The sequence below is a fragment of the Hippopotamus amphibius genome, chromosome 10 (genome assembly GCF_030028045.1).
Source record: "Hippopotamus amphibius kiboko isolate mHipAmp2 chromosome 10, mHipAmp2.hap2, whole genome shotgun sequence".
NCBI classification, from domain to species: Eukaryota; Metazoa; Chordata; class Mammalia; order Artiodactyla; family Hippopotamidae; genus Hippopotamus; species Hippopotamus amphibius.
The window spans coordinates 115,540,053-115,558,729 of NC_080195.1; the positions used below are offsets into that span (position 1 = coordinate 115,540,053).

An 18,677-nucleotide genomic window follows, 5' to 3' on the forward strand; every position below is an offset into this window, starting at 1 on the left:
GAGAATCCGCCTGCCAGTGCAGCGGACACGGGGTTGATCCCTGCTCCAGGAAGATCCCACGTGCTGCGGAGCAACTAAGGCCGTGCGCCACAACTACTGAGCCTGTGTGCTGCAACTGCTGAAGCCCGTGCACCTAGAGCCCGTGCTCTACAACAAGAGAAGCCACAGCAGTGAGAAGCCCACACATCACAATGAAGAGTAGCCCCCGCTTGCCTCAACTAGAGAAAGCCTGTGTGCAGCAACGAAGACCCAACACAGCCAATTAAATAAATAAATAAATAAATAAATAAATTTATTTAGAAAGTTGGGGTGTTGTCTACCTGAAGCGTTTGGTTGGAGCTGGAGGACTGGGTGGGCCGTTCGCCTCCAGGCTGCAAGGTGCAGCCTCGCGTGTCCCGCGGAGTAGAGGGTCTGTGGAGTCCCCTGGCCCCTCAGGCCTGGGTTTAGGAGTTAGTGAAAGCTGCCTCTCTAATCCTTTCCACCCGACCATCATCTCTGCTCCCCTCAGAGACTAGTGGTTTCTCTGCAGCTGGGAGGCTCAGATGTTCTCAGCCCCAGGGGAAATCTTTCTTTCAGTGGATACGGGAAGAGGCTTTTCCCGAGTGTTTTGGTTGGGTTTTGCTCCTTGCCATTTAGGACACAATTCCTGTTTCTGAAAGTGGTGGTTTTCCAGTTATCCAGCCTGGCTTCGACTCCTGACTCCGCTGCGTACTCGCCGTGTGACTCTGGGCCAGTTGCTTAACCTCTCTGTAGCTTCGTTCCCTCATCTGTAAATGAAGCTCCTAGGAGTGCTTGCCTCCTGAGAGAGCTGCGACAACTGAGTGAGCAGACGCGCGGAGCTGCCAGGACGCCTGGGGATGGGGACCTGCATGCAGGGTGCTCGTCCCAGACGGTGGTCACTGTCACCGTCACCGCCACCGCGCAGCACCGTGAACTCCAGCTGGTGTTAGACGTGTCGCCTGAAATTCCGCAACTCAGGCTCTGCCTCCAGTGGGCTGGGGCCGGCGGGGGCCCACGCTGGCCTGCTGCTTCCCGGCGGGGTGGGTGGGTCTGCTGGTGCGTCCAGCTGCCGTGCACTGGCTGGGCCGCGGAGCCGCCCACGAGGCCACAGGAGCGCGTGATGGCCACCCAGCCAGTGCGAGCAGCTGCCCTGGGGGAGGAATGAAGCCCCTCTGCAGGTGAGGGGGAGGCTCCGTGGTTCCATCCCTTCAGCTCAGCCTCGAAGGCCCTTCTCTTTGCACGTCATGGAGCCCAGAGCAAGCTGGTGGCTGCCCGTGTGCTTCCGAGAGAAGAGGGGGGCTGGCACTCCCATTCCCACGGGGCTCCCCTGGCCCTGCCTGCGGAGGTGAGAGGCTGGGGTCCAGCCCAGCTCCCTCCTCTTCCTGTGAGAGGCTGCCACCCCACCCCCCCACCACCGGGTACCCTGTGGGCGGTGCTGTGGGGGGGCCCGGCTTCCTCTCCCTGAGTACACCGAGCGTGGGGCAAACCTGTCCCAGGCTGCTGCGGGCTCTCTGTCTACACGTCGTTTGACTGGATGCAACCTGTTAAGTCACTTGGGCACATCCTTGTTGTAGATAGCTGGCTTGTCTCTGTGCTCTGACATCTGTAAACGTTGCGGGAGGGGCCTTGACGCGCGTGGTGTTGTGACGTTTACAGCTTCCCGTGCGTGTTTTCTTGCACTCGGGTAACGTTTATCAGGAGATTGTGAAGACCAGAGTGACAGCTCTCTGGAGGGTTGTGGGCACTCCTGCCTGGGAACGGGGACCCACAGGCTGTGGTGTCTGTATGCCGGTCCCTTAGCCCACGTTAGATAGAAATTCTAATAGTGATTTTAAAAATCAAAGCAAGCTGATTCATGTGAATTTTAGGAATCATGATAATTGTTCAGAGAGATTTCATGACTGAAACTGTATTTTGTTTAAAAATTGCTTTCCCTGTAGGAGTTTTCTTTCTGGGATGAGTTTCAAATGGGTGTTACTAGTTCCTGGAAACTGTGAGATTCACTAAGAAGGGTGTGCACGTGTGTGTAAAGTCCATGCAGGATGCTGGGCTATTTAATGTTATTTCATAACCAACTGAGGTTGTCCTTCTGCCAGGTCTCTTTCTTCCTGGGCTGTCATTTTTTTATATATATAAATTTATTTATTTATTGGCTGCATTGGGTCTTAGTTGCTGTACCCGGGCTTTCTCTATTTGCAGAGAGGAGGCTGCTCTTCGTTGTGGTGTGTGGGCTTCTCATTGTGGTGGCTTCTCTAGTTTTGGAACACGGGCTCTAGGCCTGCGAGCTTCAGTAGCTGTGGCACGTGGGCTCAGCCGTTGTGGTTTGAGGGCTTCGTTGCTCCTCGACATGTGAGATCTTCCCAGACCAGGGATCGAACCCGTGTCCCCTGCATTGGCAGGCGGATTCTTAACCACTGTGCCACCGGGGATGTCCCTGGGCTGTCATTTTGCTTCTTCGAGGGCCACCAGGCAGTTCTTGCAGGTGCGTCCATGCTCCGTGCACGTCCTCCTCACCATCACCTACCACTGGACTGTAAGCGCCTTTGGAAGGTCTGCCAACCAGTCTCGACAAGGATAAGTGTGTCCTTATTACCTGAACGCCCGAGGTAGCCAAGGGCTGGAGAGCTTGGTCCCTTGTCCTTGGAAGGTTTTGCAGGCGGACCCCCTGTCTTAGAGGGAGCTGGTCACCTGCTAGCACCCGCCTCGCCATGTGGCAGCGGTATCCCAGGACACCTACTGCCGTGGCCCCTCTGCCCGTGTTCACCCGGCCGACCTGTGCAGATGCCGCGGAGTCACTACCGCTGCGCGGACGCCGCTGGTGGAGTTTGCGAGCTGCTCCGAAGCACTGGAGACTTGGCCACTGGTATTCCTGGGCTCACACCTCAGGCTGTTTACTTGTGTTTGGTTTGCATAGTAACCTGTGTTCTCCAAGGCCCCGGTGTGGTTTGGAAGGACGTTGTATCAGCTGGTCCCTGAGAGCACCGGCCTCCTTCCTGGGGCCGCTGCCACCACTGGCTCATGTACCCCGGAGCGTCTCACGTGTGGGGTTTATTTTTGTTATTGACGTATTTATTCACGTATTTAAAGCTGTTGGAGGGCGGATGGGGCTGAAGAGTGAAATACAGAACCCGCAGGCGTGAGGGCGGGCGGTCGCCTCGGTGCGTCTGCGGCGGTTCCCAGCGGAAGGCGGCCCTGGGCCGGAGCGGCTTCCCTGGGAAGCGCTGCGCTGCAAACGGCTGCTCTGCTTGCTGCGGGATCGGCGGAGAGGAGCCGAGAAGCTCATGCCCTTTCCAGTTTCGTGCTGCTGAGAACACCAGGAGCTCCGTGGCCACGCGGTCAGCGGGAAGGACCAGGGGTGGGGGGCCGTCCTCGGCGGGGGGGGGGGAGCCCGGGGGCCCTTCGGGGCCGGGAGTCGCGAGTGAGCTCTGCTGGCAGCGTGTCCCCCTGTGGGTCTCGAGGTGTCCCCCCAGCCCCCGTGCCGAGCTAACTGGATGAACAGGGTGGACGCGGCCGCCTGGGACAGTGGTGCCCTGTCCTGGGCAGAGCAGGGGAGAATCCCCAGCTCCCTTCCTCCCCAAACCCGGCCTCGTCGCTGCCCTGCTGCGTGTAGGCGGGACCCACGGTCCTGAGCCCAGGCTGCCGGGGTTGACACAGTGTCTTTGGGGAAACTGGGGACAGAACGTGATTGTAATTTAACAAGTGTCTGAGGCGTGGAGATGTGGGAGCGACTCCAGGACGCCCCGGCCCCTGGGGGCTGCCCGGCTCGTTCCTGGGGTGTCTGCGGCAGAACCGGCCGGCCGGGGGCAGCGACGTGGTCAGAGGCCGCGTTGGCCAAACTGGTTTGAAATCCTGGGTCTGCCAGTACCCTGGTGGCGTTGGGCAGAATCCTCTGGAGTGGGCAGCAGTGTGGTGAGTGTTCAGTAAGTAATCCTTGTACAGTACCCGTCACTGAGCGCCACCTTGGCGTGGCCCCGTGGCCTCCCACCGTGTGTCTCGGCGTGGTCTACTTGCCACTTAACTCTTGGCTCCTTATTTCCAGGGCAGGAGCTCGTAGGCCTGCAGATGCCGCGGGAAGGAGTCTGCCTCACGTCAGGGCTCCGCCTCGCCTGCTGCCTCGCGGGCCCTGCTGGCCGGCCCGTGGTCCCCGGGGTCGCTGCTGTGGGCAGGCAGCGTGGGGACCCTGCCGCACGAGGGGGGTCAGCGGGCATGACAAAGGCTGCACAGGAAGTTATATAACTGTGTATTCGTCATGGATGCCCATGTCTAATGGGTGTAATAATTACTGCTAGTTGAGCAGAAATAATCAGTTACGCCTTGAGTTCCTCTCGGCTGCATAAGAAGGGACCTGGAAACAACATGCGAAGAGTCATCCAGTCCAAAGAAAGGTTTTACCAAGTTTTTACAGTGTTCTTTTTATGTTGCTGCTCCAAGGAAACGGCCAGGAAATTCTAACAACATTCTCTGTGGTCTTTTAATATTTTGTATAAATCACTAATTTTCAGGTCCAGGGAAACAGAAATATTATATTCCTGTGTCATTTTCTTGTGTAATATTTGTTCTCCTTAACTTTAAAATAGAAACATGGAAACGAAACCTGAGTCGTTACAGAGCGTGACGCTGGCATGTGGGCGGCTCTCAGCAGAGGGTGGCGAGGACCCTTCCCTCCAGGGTCCCGGCCACCCGCAGCCGCCACACAGGGCAGTCAGGCCCCCACGCAGAGTCCCCATTTCAGCAGGAACGCTGTTTATTGGAGGAGGGTTTTGGCAAAATTCCTACGCCAACTTTTATTTCAAAATAATTAAAACCAAGGTACTGAACTTTCTAGGCTTGGTGTGTTTTACACAAATCACGTAAAGGTATCATACACACCCCACGTCCCGTGTGGTCACTGCGGTCAAAACCAGGGTTGAGTTTTTGCCTCCCCTCTGCCTCCACCCTGGGGAGACACCTCAGGTATTCCTTTTAACCTCTGCTGATCTTTTGCCTCCGAAGCAAACAATTTGGGGATGCTGAGGATGTCATCATAAGAGCTAACCATTTTGGGCATTTACCGCGTCAGGCATTTTCCCAGCTGCTCCCCCGTGGGAATCTTGACAGTACAGTGGTCACTCCCACGTTGCAGTGGAGGAAACTGAGGCGCAGCCAGGGAGTGGGGGCGGGGTGCAGGGATTGGAGCCCAGCGAGGGCAAGTCTGTGCTCTGCTCCTCTCACCGGGGATTCTTTCTAGGACGTGCTGAAGACCCCAAAAGTTCACAGCCCAAGGGAGGGCAAGGGCCAGGGCCGTATCCGCCAGAGAGACGCCGCCCCCAGGCTGGCACTCAGCAGGCGTGGGACCAGCAGGCTCAGCCTGACCGATCTGTTCTGTCCCCCACACGTGGTCGGAGAGCCTGGGCCCAAGGGACCGTCTAAGGCCTGGGGCTGAGGGCGGGCCCATCGCTGCTCCGTGGGCCCGGAGTCCCGCGCAGAGCAGGGGGGCAGACCTGGGGACAAGGGCTCAGAGGGGCCTGCGAGGGGGCTGCAGGGACACCCCTGCCCCCGGGCCACCCACCTGCCCGCCCTCTGATCTTGGCTCCAGCCCTGAGAACACAGCAGGAGTTCTGGGGACAGGACAGGCCTTGGGAGCATCTCCAAGGCCTGGAATCGAAGGTGACAGTTGGGGTGCTGGCAGTGGCCACAGGGTGGGCCGTGGCCTGATTTCTGCTTCAGATGAGCGGTTCGTTCTGGCTGCACGTGGAGGAGACCAGGAGAGCCTTTCCGGAGCAGGGCAGAGCCAACTGGAGCTCAGGAAGTCCTCACAAACAGCTTTTTAAATGAGAACAGGCCTCAGGGCAAAGGTCGAATCCAGATGCTGCCAGTCAAGGGTCACGTGGAGGGCGCCTGCCCCCTTCCTGGGAATTGGAGAGAGACCTCCACTCAGTGACGGGTCACCGCCTCTCGGGCACCACCCTCGCCGCCCCACGAACAGACGCAGTGAGGGCCCCGGGGTCTCAAGTCTAGTCTCCCCGACGGTGGGGCTTGTTCTGTAGCTGTAGATCACGGGCAGCGCTGGCGGAGGGCCGCGTCGTTACCCGTCAGGAGGGCAGAGGCGCCATCCCTCGCGGGCTCTGCGCATTTCCCGCGGGCGCTCAGCTCCGCAGCTCCCCGCTGCGGTGGGGACCGGAGGGCTGGAAAGCCTCAGCCGGCGGGACCGTGCTGTGCGGGGGAGGAGTGACGACCGCCTTCTCCCCGGTAGCTTCTCGGGCCGGGACCAGGGCTGGAACTGCAGGCGAAGCGTCTGGAAGGAGCCTTACGGCGGCCTGTCCAGAGGCCGGACAGCCGCCTGGGGTCGCTCGGGGCCATGTATACCCTCAGATCAGACCCACGGTGGAGCGCAGGCCCGTCAGGCTTCTCCAGCCGTGGGTCCTCCCGCCATGCAGGGCGCAGGGCTGCGAGGGGGCCGGGCAGACGGGGTGGGGTGTGGGGAGGGGGGCGGCCTCCAGTTTGGAAGACGGTGTTTGTGCCGAGTGCCACAGAGGTGCGCGACGTAACGACTGTCGTTCCATCCCAGTACAGCACGGAGAAGCCTCGGAAGCCCTCTCCCGTCCCTCGCACGTCTGTGTCTGTGCAGGGCCCCGTGCCCTGGGAACGGGTTTCGCAGGGGCCGCCTCTGTCCCTGGGTCGCCCCCCTCTCACCTCGGCCCCTCGTTGCAGGTTCTGACGTCGCTCGCGGGCCGGGGATGCGTCTGAGGACAGGCCCCTGCGTTTGCGGGTTCACGTGTCCAGTTCATTCCACACCCTTCCCGAAAGTAAGAGGGGCGACTCCTCCCCATGGTTCATGCGGGCGTGTGACACACGCCCACAGTGGTCCCGGAGCGGCCTTGCACCCAGTGCCCAGACTGGAAACTGGACGGCGCGTGTGGCCTCTGGGCCCTGCCTGGCGTCCGGGTGGGGGGCTGGGGAGCCTGTGAGCCGGGGACCTGGCCCCAGCTTTCCAGCCCCCGAGGGCCGGGCCCAGCCCGCCCGTCACGCTCACGGCACGACCCGCCCCAGGCCGGGCGGGGTTGGGGCTGTCGAGCTGTCAGGGCTCCCCCGTGCGCCCTCCATCCGCGGTCCGGGTCAGGGGCTGGGGGGCCGCTGACCTGTCTCCTGGCCGAGCCCCGTGACGCCACCTGCTCACGACGGCTCCAGGCCAAGCCGCTTACGGGATTAGCGGCGCCCGCAGAGCCCTGCAGGGCCGAGGAGAGGCCGTGCTGTCCGTGCGGCTCCGGCAGTTCTGTCTGCATCCGAGCTGGCCGCGGAGACCCGCCGGCCGCTGCCGGGAAGGCGGGACCCAGCAGCGGTGTCCCCTCTTGGCTGAGCAGATGGTCTGGGTGGCCGCAGCCCGGCAGACCCAGGCAGCGTGGGCCTGGCCGTGATCCCCGCTCTGATCCTCCGGCGGAGGCTGACCCACCCCCGCTCCGGGCTCCTTTCACCGACTTTCAGAAGAGTCCGAAGATGCTGGCCAGCTCCTCGGCCTGCCTGTTCTGGGGCGTCTGCGCCGCCCTGCTGGCCGTGGCTCTGGCCTATTACTTCTACTGGTGAGCGTGGCGGTGCCCACGGGCTGTCCCGGGGGCGGGGGGGAGGGGCGGGGGGCCCTGCTTGCCCTGCTTTTGCTGCGGCGCTGCCCTCTCTGTTCTCTGAGCTGACAAACGCTCCCTCCCCTGGGTTCCTGGGTGGGGGCCTCACGGCCGACAAGGGGAGCAAGTCGCCAGAGCCCCGCGCGGTGGGGGCTGCTGGGGCTGCAGACGTACACGGGGGTCTGTAGACGAAGCGGAAAGCAGGCAGGTTCCATCAGAGGGCCGCCGCTTGCCGCAGCCGTAACCGTGAGCTGCACCCGGACCGTCCTCGCGGTCACGGTGGAAGGGCCACCAGTTCTTCCTGTGAAGGCGGGGAGGCGGCCAGCCAGGGGCCACACCGCCTGGGCTCTGGACGCTCCCTTCCAGCCTGACCCTCGCGAGGCTGGGGCCATAGACAGGGCCCGTGAGCTCAGGGACCCCAGTTTCCGTCTGGAGAGCGAGACACCCGTGTCCTGTCCCTGCGGGCGACGCCCTCGTGCGCGGGGCTGTCGGGGCGGCCGTGCAGAAACGCAGACCCCGCGTCCGGGGCTGACTTTATTTGCGAGAGCTGGAGCACGGGGTGGCTCCCTGTGAAGAGACTCCCGCCCTTCTGCAGGTTCTGTCCCAGACTGTCTTGCTGCCTCAGCACTGAGTTCTCTGGCCTGGACGCTTTCTCTCCTGTAGATCCGATTAAGGCTCCTTGTGTTTCTGATGGGTGGCCGGGCCTACAGGCGGGGCGGGGGCAGGCTCGTCCTCCTGGCCCCCGACTCCGCAGCCCCCCGCCCCTCCGCCCCCGTGTGCCCCCAGGGCTGTGGCCCTTCGCTCCCGAACTCTGCAGTCTTTCACTTCTTAGCCTGAAATTACGCCCAGAGGCGTGTGCACGTCCGCTCCTGTGTGAACCAGGGCTGATACAATTTACAAGTGAGGATCACACAGAACCGAAAGGTAAACGCGTTAGCTGGGACTTAGGGGAGGACTTAGCCCTAATTCCTGGTTAGACTTGCGTCCCTTGTGAAGTGCGTTTCTGGCCTCTTGGCGGGTGAGCAGCCCCATGGGAGGAGCGACCGCTCCCTCTATCACAGACTCCGGGACACTGCCGAGGGCCCAGGACCACAGCGCAGGTGTGGGGCTCCAGCTCCCACAGGGGACCTCCGCCTGGGCCGTCCTCGGGCCCCTGGTGTGGGTGGCGGGTGTGTCTGGCACCCCGTCCACAGCAGGCAGGGACGGGGGCAATTTATGTGTCCCTGCGGGCGCGGGGCCCTGGTCAGAGGCCGCATCGCTCGGGAGAGGGGTTGGCTGGTTTCCGGTAGGGTCTGTCCTCTCCTCTGATGCCCGTGCCAGCCACTAAGTGGTCACTTCATCCACAAATGGGTAGAGACCCTGTTCTGGGAACATTCTCGAAGCAGCTGGTGATCCGACCGGAGAGTCAGGCAGCCCCTGTCGAGTCCCCGAGGCTCAGCTGGGAGGGGATGTCTGGGTTTGCGCTCTCTGGGTCTACAGACATGTCCTCCCCACCAGGGCTGGACCTGAGCGCCGCCTTCCTGTGTGACCCTGTGCCCCGCTCTGGGCGGGCAGGGGCCCAGGGCTGGCGGAAGGGGTGACGGGTCCTCGGCTCGCTGGACACACGCAGCTCAGCTCCAGGTCAGAGGGTGTGGGAGGAGCATCCCAGCCTGCCAGAGGCCGCTGCACCTTCGTGGACGTGTGCGCACCACAAGGACAGGGTGGCAGGCTCCGCGCTGCAGACTGTAAATCTCCCACTGTGTGCTGGGAGCAGCACTGGACGTCCCGCGAGAGGGACCGTCCCCTGGTGGGCACCTGGGTGGCTGCAGTCGCAGCTGCTCCTGGACACCCAGCACCCAGGACAGAGGCCTCGCCAGGTCCGATCCCCTCCACGGGCAGGGACTCTGCCACAGAGGGCTCGTCTTGTGCCGGCTGTGAACCGGTCACTAACGAGGGCACGGGCCCTGACCAGCGCGGTCTGGGGGAGAAGGCACCCTGCCCCGTGAGGGGGCCCCTTTGTGAAGCTTTATGAGGGGAGTCTGGTCTGGCAGAGCTGCGCAGTCACGGAAGGGGCCACACGGAACCTCTGACGGGGAGCGAGCGGGGGGACAGTCGCCACATCTGGGCTCCGTGGCCAAGATGGAGCCCTGCTTTCCTAGGAAGCCTTGCTTCAGGCTGGTGGAAGGGCCCCGGGACCCACCTGCAACGTGTAGGAACGTGCTGGTTTAGCCAATGAAATCCACTTAGGCTGCATCCCTGCTGCCGAGGACACCGCGGGAACAGGGGACGGGGGCTGACATCGTTGTTTTTGGGGGAAAATAGGAAGAGCTGTGTTGTCCTTCTCTCACATCTTAAGTGTTTCTTGAGTTCCTTGACTTTACTGCTAAAGTATTCGATGCATCCGCTTAGGGATTTTCCTCTTCTTTAAAGAAAAACGTGCTGCCGCTGAGAAATACCCTAACAGGAGAAAGACATTTTAGCAGCTCGTGTACACCGTGCGCAGGGGCGGCCCTGGTGCCCTGTCCGTGCTCCCCGCCGGGCCCGTGTGAGGACAGGTGAGGCCAGCATAGTCGGGGCCCCCGTCTGCAGCCTCCCAAACCCAGCCGTTGATAAGTTTCCCTCCCTGTTGAAGTGTAGTTATGGCTCTGGGGTTTGGGGGTGTTCTGCGGGGGAGAAAAAAAAACCTAGAACTGAAAACCTTGTTTGAAATGATAACAGTAGCTGTTTTTCATGTTAGTGATTTATAACCATGTCCAATAAACAGATTTCAACCACACCCCTTGAAAAGAAATGTGTAAAGAATAATTAAAACTCATGAATGTAGAGTGAGGAGGGAAAGTGAAACTTGCAAATGAGACACTAAAAGCTTCCCTGAGCTCACCGTTTGGGAAGTAACTGGTTGGACCATTCTTCCCTGCCGAGCTTCTCAGGGTGCGTGTCCGTTATCTTCGGCGTGAGCTGGGGCACACAGACTTTCCCAAGCTAATGTGACGACAAGACCCTCTTGTACAAGCCGTTTCTTGAGATTAGCGGCTGAATTATGCGGTTTTACAAATACTCAAAATAGTTCAAATATCTATTATTTGTAGGGAAAATAGCATCTTTGTTTGCTGACCTGGGAACCTGAATGCCCTTTAAAACTTGGCTTACGAAGGATCTTTCAGACCTCAGCCGGTTACAAGGGAGGGAGGGACCCTTGTTAACCCTCAGAGCCACCCTGTGCTACTGGCATAAAGGTCGCCTGTTCTTATCTTCACGCCAGAAACTGAAATTCAAAACGATCATGTCAGGTGCCGAGGCCACAGACACGGGACAGGAATGCGGTGTCCTAAGCTCCAGGCCCGACTCGCTCCTCCTTTTCTGTGGAGAAAACCACAGTGGGCCTGCAGGAGCCTGGGTGCTGAGGGCGGACACTGACGTGGTGACGGGATTCATCCTCAAAGTAGCCAGGGAGGATGAGCCCTGGGGCTCCCTCTACAGAGTTTGCCTCCATTTCTCGATTTAAATTTTATTTGGTTCCCCGACAGACTTTTACTGGCTATCTGCTGTGTCCCAGGCACTGTTGTAGATTTTTGGTTGTCAGTGTGTAAGACAGACCAAACCCCCACCCTCATCAGCAGTGCCGTCCACGCTGCACGCTGAGTGATGAGGGATTTAGTCCGCTGACATGCCTCCTACCTTGTCTCCAATGCTGCCGCTGTTTCGTTAGTCATACTACTATTTTTAGTTATTTTACTGTTCCCTTAAAACTTTAATGTGCTTGGATTTCCATGTTTTGTTGGATCAACTTAGACAAAAATTTCTAGACCCCATTATGTAAAATAATTTGGGTTTATAATGTTCATATTCTGTTGTGTGATTATAATTAAATTCTCCATGCTTCTTTTGTAGGTTGATTGTAAATATTAAAAGTCCAGAAACAGCTTTCACAATAAAATTAAAAAAAAATTTTTGCTGCAAATGCCACAAAGGAGGAACTGGAAATCTAAGCCCTTAAGTCCTTGCTGCTTGAAGGAGGAAGTTTTAAGTACCTCATTAAACCCCCTGTTAATCTGATTTACATTTAGATCACAATTTGCTTGCATATAGCATGTTTTTATACTTAAAAATCTTAATAGCTTTGTTTTTTTACTTTTTTTTTTTTTTTTTTGGCACACGAGCTTAGTTGCTCCGCGGCATGTGGGATCTTCCTGGAGCTGGGATCGAACCCGTGACCTCTGCATTGCCAGGTGGATTCTTAACCACTGCGCCACCTAGGAAGCCCATGTTTTTTTACTTTTAAGAAAAGAAACATATTCCTTCTTCAATACCCAAAACTTCCAGCTCCTTAATTATATCCTTTGTTCAACAAATTCTATTTTCTTCTTGAAAGATTTCCTGTTTTAATTTGGACCCATTTCTTTTCAGGTCATCTATAAAGTTGTTATCCTGGCATTTCTTTTCATTGCATAACTGGGTTATTTCTTCTTTTTCTTAAACTCCATGTCTTTCTCTTTATTAGATTCCTTCTTGTTTTGCTGGACTACGTCCTCAAGTAATCTTTTCACAAAGGATGAGTGGAAGTTAAATTTTCTAAAACCTTGCCTCTCGTGAGGTTACCATGATTTTTGTCTTCGTTCTGTGTATGAGTCAGTGTTCCGATAGAATACAAATGTGTGAAGGGAGGATTAGTAAAGGGGCTGTTTACGAAGGTGTAGGCAGAGATTAAGGAAAGCAATAAGAAGGTAAAAAAGAACTCGAGTTAACAAGTTCTTGCAGATAGTGTGACATTTCAGCCAGTATTTTTGCGGGGAAGGACAGAGTCCAGGGGAAGTGGGAGGAGAATCACAGAATTACATTTTACTGTTCTTGGTCCCAGGGTCCAAATTCTGTGAAATTTGTAAAGTGACCACATTTTGGATTGTGCTTGAGCATGGAATCCTAGAGGGAAAACCTGTTGTGTTCCACTGCTGTTGACCTAAATAAAGGTTCCAACCTGAAAGCACTGAGGAAGGGGATGCTGCCGGTAGTGAGATAGCCGTTTCAGTATGTTTAACATGAAGATAAAGCGTTTGTGGTACGAATGTATTGTTAGTTCTTGGTTCAGTCGATAGACCTGTCACTGGTGTAAATGCTACCATTTAGAAGAATCCATGGAATGGGAATGAGAGGGTCGTGCAGGAAAGAAGGAAGAGCAGCTCAGAGAGGGCGATTGTTCCCGGTGCCTTTTCCAAAGGGAACTGGACAGCGTGCATGGCCCTTCATGCAGGGCCCGGGGGGGTGGGGGGCGGGGGGCAGTGTTCCAGCCCTGGTAGTTCTTTCCATCAGCAGTGCCAAGTGTAGAGGACTTGGAGTTTCTGTGCAGACTGGAAGGAATTAAAACTTCATAAGCAATTTAACATTTTAAATGTTTGCAAAATCATTGCCGCCATAATGAGATATCACTTAGATGAAATTAGTCCTTAGTGAATCTTTGCCATTTCCTGAATTTAATTTTCTTTGCTTCAGCTCAACACAGTATTCTATTTTGGTACTTGGTCTTTCTGTCAAGTAGAGCATCACGTCCTGAACTTAGGTGGTCTGTGACATTATCTCTTGGGATACAGTAACAGCGGCTGCCCACAGCAGGTGCTTCGTAAGTATTTATTGGTAAAGGAGAAAAGTCCAGTGCTAGAAGGAGTTAGGAATGTCCTCATCCTTCTTCTCGCCTGAGCATCAGTATTAACTGTCTGTCACAGCGGGACAAATCTGTAAAGGTCACCAGATTCCCCAGTAACTCTTTCCATGGCTATATTTTAACATTAAACTCAGAAAATGTTTATCTATTGTGCCCTTTAAATATTAGCAAATTTTGTCATAACATATCTGTGGCAGTGGATGTGTCATCTTACGTAGTGGGGCTGTCGGTGGGAGGTGTGTGGCTGGTACCTTCACCTGCAGGACGCGTGATCAATTCCTGTGCAGTTCCTATTGAGTGCTGGGTGCTGGGTGGGGACAGGGCAGCCATCCTGGTTGCTGCAGGTTTGCCCCGACCTTTAGGGAAGGACCTTGTAGGACTAGGTCTACCCTGGAGGCAGCTGTCCTCCCTCAGCCACTGACCTGCCCTCCTTAAGCAGGATGATCTCAAAGGGATCACAGAAAAAAGTTGGTTCCCCCCAAAAGAGCAAACAGCACGGCCCATTCCTCAGATACAGCTGTGCTCTTTCTAGAGCCCTGGCAGGCCTCTGATGGTTTCTCGTCCAAGGTCTCAGGGTCTCCTCCCCCCTGAGGATGTGCCTACGCTGTGGGCACCAGGGCCGTGGACGCGTCCTCAGATGCTGCTGTCAGTCTTGCCGGCCACGGAGAGGCATCCTTAGGGGTAAACTGGAGAACAAAGGGGTTTGGTGTAAACTTTTGGGGATTCAGGGAAAACAGAAGGAAGACAAAGCCTGAGACGGGGATGAACTCCTGTTCAAGGAACGAAGCGAGGAAGAATTTAGGTTTACCTGCATGTTTATGAGTCAGCTCTCAGCTTCACTAAAGGATGCGAGGGCACCGGTGAGACCCGCAGCGGTGGAACTGCCCATAAAACCTCATCAGACTCCACTAGCATTCCCCATTTTTACTGGAAAAACTGATTTCAGGGTGAGAAGCTCCGTTGCAGAGCTGCAGCAAGAGGGGGTGCCCGTTGGTTCTCGGCACCTGCTCCCCACAGCACGCACACACCGGAGGGGTCTCCCCAGCCACCAGCACCCCTGCCCCTCCCCTGGGCCAGCCCCTTGTCACCGCATCCCCCGGGGGGCTGCTGTCCTTGAAACCTGAGCCCCACCCCAACCTCGGTGAGGGTGGAGCTGCCTGGGGGCGGGAGTGCGCTGCTGCCCTGTGGCCTCGAAGGCCACATCCAGCCTTTTCCCTTTTGCAGTCGGGGAGGACGCTACTGGTAGGAAAGGGAGGAGGAGCAGGGCTTGCCTTCCGGGGTCGCGGGGGTCCCGGGGTAGCGCCTCGGCTCTGCGGCAGGCCGTGTGCCTCCTCGGGGGCCAGCTCCCCACAGGAAGTAGGGCAAGGTGCTCGTGACAGTCTTAGTTTCACTTTCTGCCTAACGTTTTATGGGCCTGATTCATGTTCTCGGAAACCATCCTCTACTTCAGAACGTGTGTATCTGAGATGCTCTGAGTTTGTGTTCAGGCAGGAAGCTCACACAAGAGGCAGACGTGCTGAGGGACAGGTGACCCTCGTTCTCTGACTTGGGGTGAGTCTGACCTTTTCCGAACCTCCCCTGGGTCCGGGCTGCTCGGGGACCCACGATTGTGGGCTCTGCCGCCACTCTGGACGGAGGCCGGGGTGGACATTTGCAGCCCACTGAGTTTACTCCATTCCAAATCCTACTTTTCTAAAAATCTATCTTTTTAAGCATGATGCCTCTTTAATGGCAAACGTGACACTTTTCATCTTTGTAAATGGCCTTGTTCATCCTTTGAGATTTGTGTTCTGTTTACCATAAAAGCACTGTTGATAACCTACAGATTCTAGAGCTCGTGTAGGAGAAGCTCCCCCCAGACTCTCTCAGGCAGGCTGGGTGGGGGTCGGGGGGTCATGGAGAGAAGGCCTGCGCGAGGGGAGACCCTCCCCCCAGCTGCCGGGACCTCACCCCTCCCCAGCCGCGCGGCCTCCTCTGACCCTCTCCTTCCGGGTCTCCCCTGGGAACCGGGGTTCAGACCCGCCCTCTGCGGGCACCCACCTCACCCCACATGGTTTGTTGATTGACTGCGCTGTGACCTCACGTCTCTGGTGAGGTCCAGAAAAGCCGTGAACTTGCAGTTTGTCTGGCTTTATCTTGTTGCGGGGTGGGAGTGACAAGCCCTCTGCGTTCCTAAGGGGATACCAGGACCCGATGTAACTTTTTACGTTGTGAAGCACATTGTACGTGTAGAAAAGTACGTTCACCACCAGTTTATTGAACAATCACGGAGGAGACAGCCGCCTGTTTCTGAGAGTGAAATGCCGCTGTTATAAAGGGCAGATCACCGTCACAGAGTCGCATCCAAGGCAGCTCGGCTGTGCCTGTTTCGTGTGTGCGTGCGCGTGCGGGCCGGGCAGCCGCCTTGCTGTGGGGGGTGCCTGCTGTGCCCGCAGGCCCGGGGGCTTGTCACAGGGCTGTTGTGCCGTCACCAGGCCTGGGGGCTCTTCGCCTCCCTGCCGCTTCCCATGGGGAACGTCACCACTGCTCAGGCCGGTGAAACCACCAGACCACCCTCAGAAGGACCAAAGATGCTGGAGCCCCGAGATTTGGGATAGGTGGGGTGTGAGGGGTCCGGAGGTCCCTCTCATGCCTTCTCATCGCAGCCAGGGGCCCTCTGTCCCCGGGCTTCTGCCGCAGCCCCTCTCAACGCCCAGCCACCCCTCCCTTCCTGCCTGGGGCACCGTTTCCTCACTGAAACCCCCCTGGGGACGCGACAGCCCCTCCCCACCCTCGTCCTGTGGTCCCTAGGCCCTCTCCTAGCGCCTGCCGGGAGCATCTGGCCTCCTTCAGAGGTGGCCGGGGGCCCGGGACCCTTCGATCCACGCGGCTCCTCCAGCAGCCTGTGGTCAGGACGGACGCTGGCTGCGCGTGGCCCCCGCCCTCAGCCTGAGCAGCCAGTTCTTTGTCTCGGGTGGGAGGGGGCACGGCGGGCAGCTCCCTTCGTGCTGAGCGCAGAGCCCTCCCGCTGCAGCCGGCACGGCCCCTCCCCAGCCGGCGGCGGCGGCCTGCCCGGCGTGGCGGGGTTTTGAGAGCCGCGGGTGAGACCGTCGGGCGGAGTGCTGCGTCGGGCCCCCGTCACACTGTTGTTTCAGGATGCTGTTAGGGCGGCTCGTGACGACACGTGAGTGGTGCAGGCGTCAGGAGTCACGCCGCCGGGCGTCGCGCGTGTACGCGGTAAACCCCAGGCGTCCCTTTGGCCGACGCTGCCGGAGCCCCGCGTGCCGCAGGCCGGACCTGCGTGTGTAACAGTCACAGACGCGGCGGGGGTGCCGGCAGGGCCTCGGGCCGCGGGTAGCAGGAGGGGCGCTCGAAACACCCGCCACGCGCGTCCCCTCGGCCTCTCCAGTGGCGGCTGCTGGCGGGGTCGCGGCTGCTCACCAATGCCGCTGCCTGCGACGTGGGTCCTTCTCCCTCTCCCCTGTCCCTTCACGTTCCTGACTCGAGGAGGGCGAAGAGCAGAGGGCAGCGCGGGGGTGGCTGCCTCTGGTCTAGGGAAGCAGATGCCTTCCTGGGAGCCCCCGCAGGCCCACTGACTGCCACTGGGCCTCATGCCCATCCCTGGAGCAGCCGCTCAAAGTGGGGACGGGGTTACCTTCACGGCTTAGGTCCGCAGCGGGGGGGTCTCCTCCCGGGGCCCAAGGATGGGCGCTGCGGATGTGGCAGGGCTCTCTCATGGGGGGGGGGTTGTCACGGAGGCCTGGAGGGGCGTGTGGTACGTCCTGTCGTGATACCTTCCTTACCCTCGGTTGAGAGGTACTCAGTGCCTAACGAGTTTCATGAGCCCAGTGATGCTTTTACGTTAACTTTGTATCCTGTTTATTTACTTTTTTAGTTTTCATTTTTGATGTGGAGCATTTTTAAAGTCTTTTTTGAATTTGTTGTTACACAGTTGCTTCTGTTTTACGTTTTGGTGGTGTTTTTGGCCGGGTGGCTTATGGGATCTTAGCTCCCCAACGAGGGATGGAGCCTGTACCCACTGCACTGGGAGGTGAAGTCCTAACCACTGGACCACCAGGGAAGTCCCAATTGTGTCCTGTTTGTTGCACATACAGTAGAAATACAAGTCAGCCGTGTGAGACGTGTCCTGTGTCGTCCGCTCAGCCTGCAGCAGCACCCAGGCCACACGACTCCCAAGTCCCCCACCGGTGGCTGCAGGCTCACCTGCTCTAGGTGCCCAGGGATGTCGGGGGGGCCCTTCCTTGGCAGCCGACTGTCCACTCGTTGGCCTGTGTCACTGGCCTGCATGTCTGGTCACAGGCCAGGACCACACTCTTCACAGCAGAGGCTCCGTCCTGTGTGATGGTGTCTTGCAGGCTGTTCTCTGGCTCTCCTTCATGGTTGGCTTGGTTTCCTTTTTAGTTTGTTTTCCGTGTGGACTGTAGAGTCAGCATTTCTAGTCCAGGGGTGAGGGAGGGGGCCTGTTGGTATCTTAATTAGGGTTCAGTTCCATTTATAAATTAACTTGGAAAGAATGTCTTGTGTATTGTTTGTGTATGACTATCTAGCAAACCACCTCAAAAGGTCGTGACTGAAAACACCACCGTTTCGGTAGCTCGCGGCTGTGGGGCAGCAGTTTGGCTGGGCTCGGCAAGGCGGTTTTCTGCTGGTCTCACCTGAGGTCACTTGTGGCTGCAGACGGCTGGCAGCCTGCCTGGGACCGTGCGTCCATTTCTGTTCCACGGGGGCCCACCTTCCGGCGGGCTGGCCCAAGCTTGCTCCCCGGTGCCCAGAGGGTGCAGGGGACGCTGCAAGGCCTCTGAAGGCCCAGGCTCGGGCGTCGTGTGACGTCACGCCCACCCCATCCTATTTAGGGGCAAGCCCTGCAGCCAGCCCACTCCGGGGGTGGGGAGCTGACCCCACACCTTGATGAGGGGAGCAGTGCTGCTTTACCAGGGCCTGAGCACAGTGGCAGTGCTGCCTCTGCTGCACAGCGTCTTCCCGCTTGTTTAGTTCTGCTTTTGTATCTTTCTGCATGTTCTAAGGTTTACTCGTATAAACCTGTTTATTGCCTCTGAAGTTTGTAATTAGGTATTTTGTCTTTCTTATTGCAAATGTACACAGAGTCTTCTCCACCACGTCTTCTGTTTTTGTGTGTTCACATGGAGATGTGCCCACTGGGCCACACTCTCTGGCAGCCTGGACATACAGTGAGGCTCTGTATCCTCATCTTTCTGGCAGCTTGGGCCCCAGGTGACCACGGGGGGCAGAGCTGCCTGCAGCCTGGGCCCCAGGTGACCACAGGGACGGAGCTGCCTGCAGCCTGGCCCCAGGTGACCACAGTGGGCGGAGCTGCCTGCAGCCTGGGCCCCAGGTGACCACGGGGTGGAGCTGCCAGCAGCCTGGGCCCCAGGTGACCACAGGGGACGGAGCTGCCTGCAGCCTGGGCCCCAGGTGACCATGGGGTG

The 18,677-nt window shown here is 58.0% G+C and overlaps 1 protein-coding gene across 6 annotated transcripts in view; it reads left to right on the forward strand.

Annotated features, from left to right (window-relative positions):
* AGPAT3 (1-acylglycerol-3-phosphate O-acyltransferase 3) overlaps positions 1–18,677 on the forward strand; it is a 91,429-nt gene that overhangs the window by 43,503 nt on the left and 29,249 nt on the right. The window contains exon 3 of one of the 6 annotated variants that reach the window (XM_057696173.1): positions 6,691–6,785. The exons of the other annotated variants lie outside the window; for them this stretch is intronic. The gene's annotated coding sequence lies outside the window, so the exon portion shown is untranslated. The remainder of the gene's footprint in view (positions 1–6,690; positions 6,786–18,677) is intronic. 6 annotated transcript variants of the gene reach the window in all.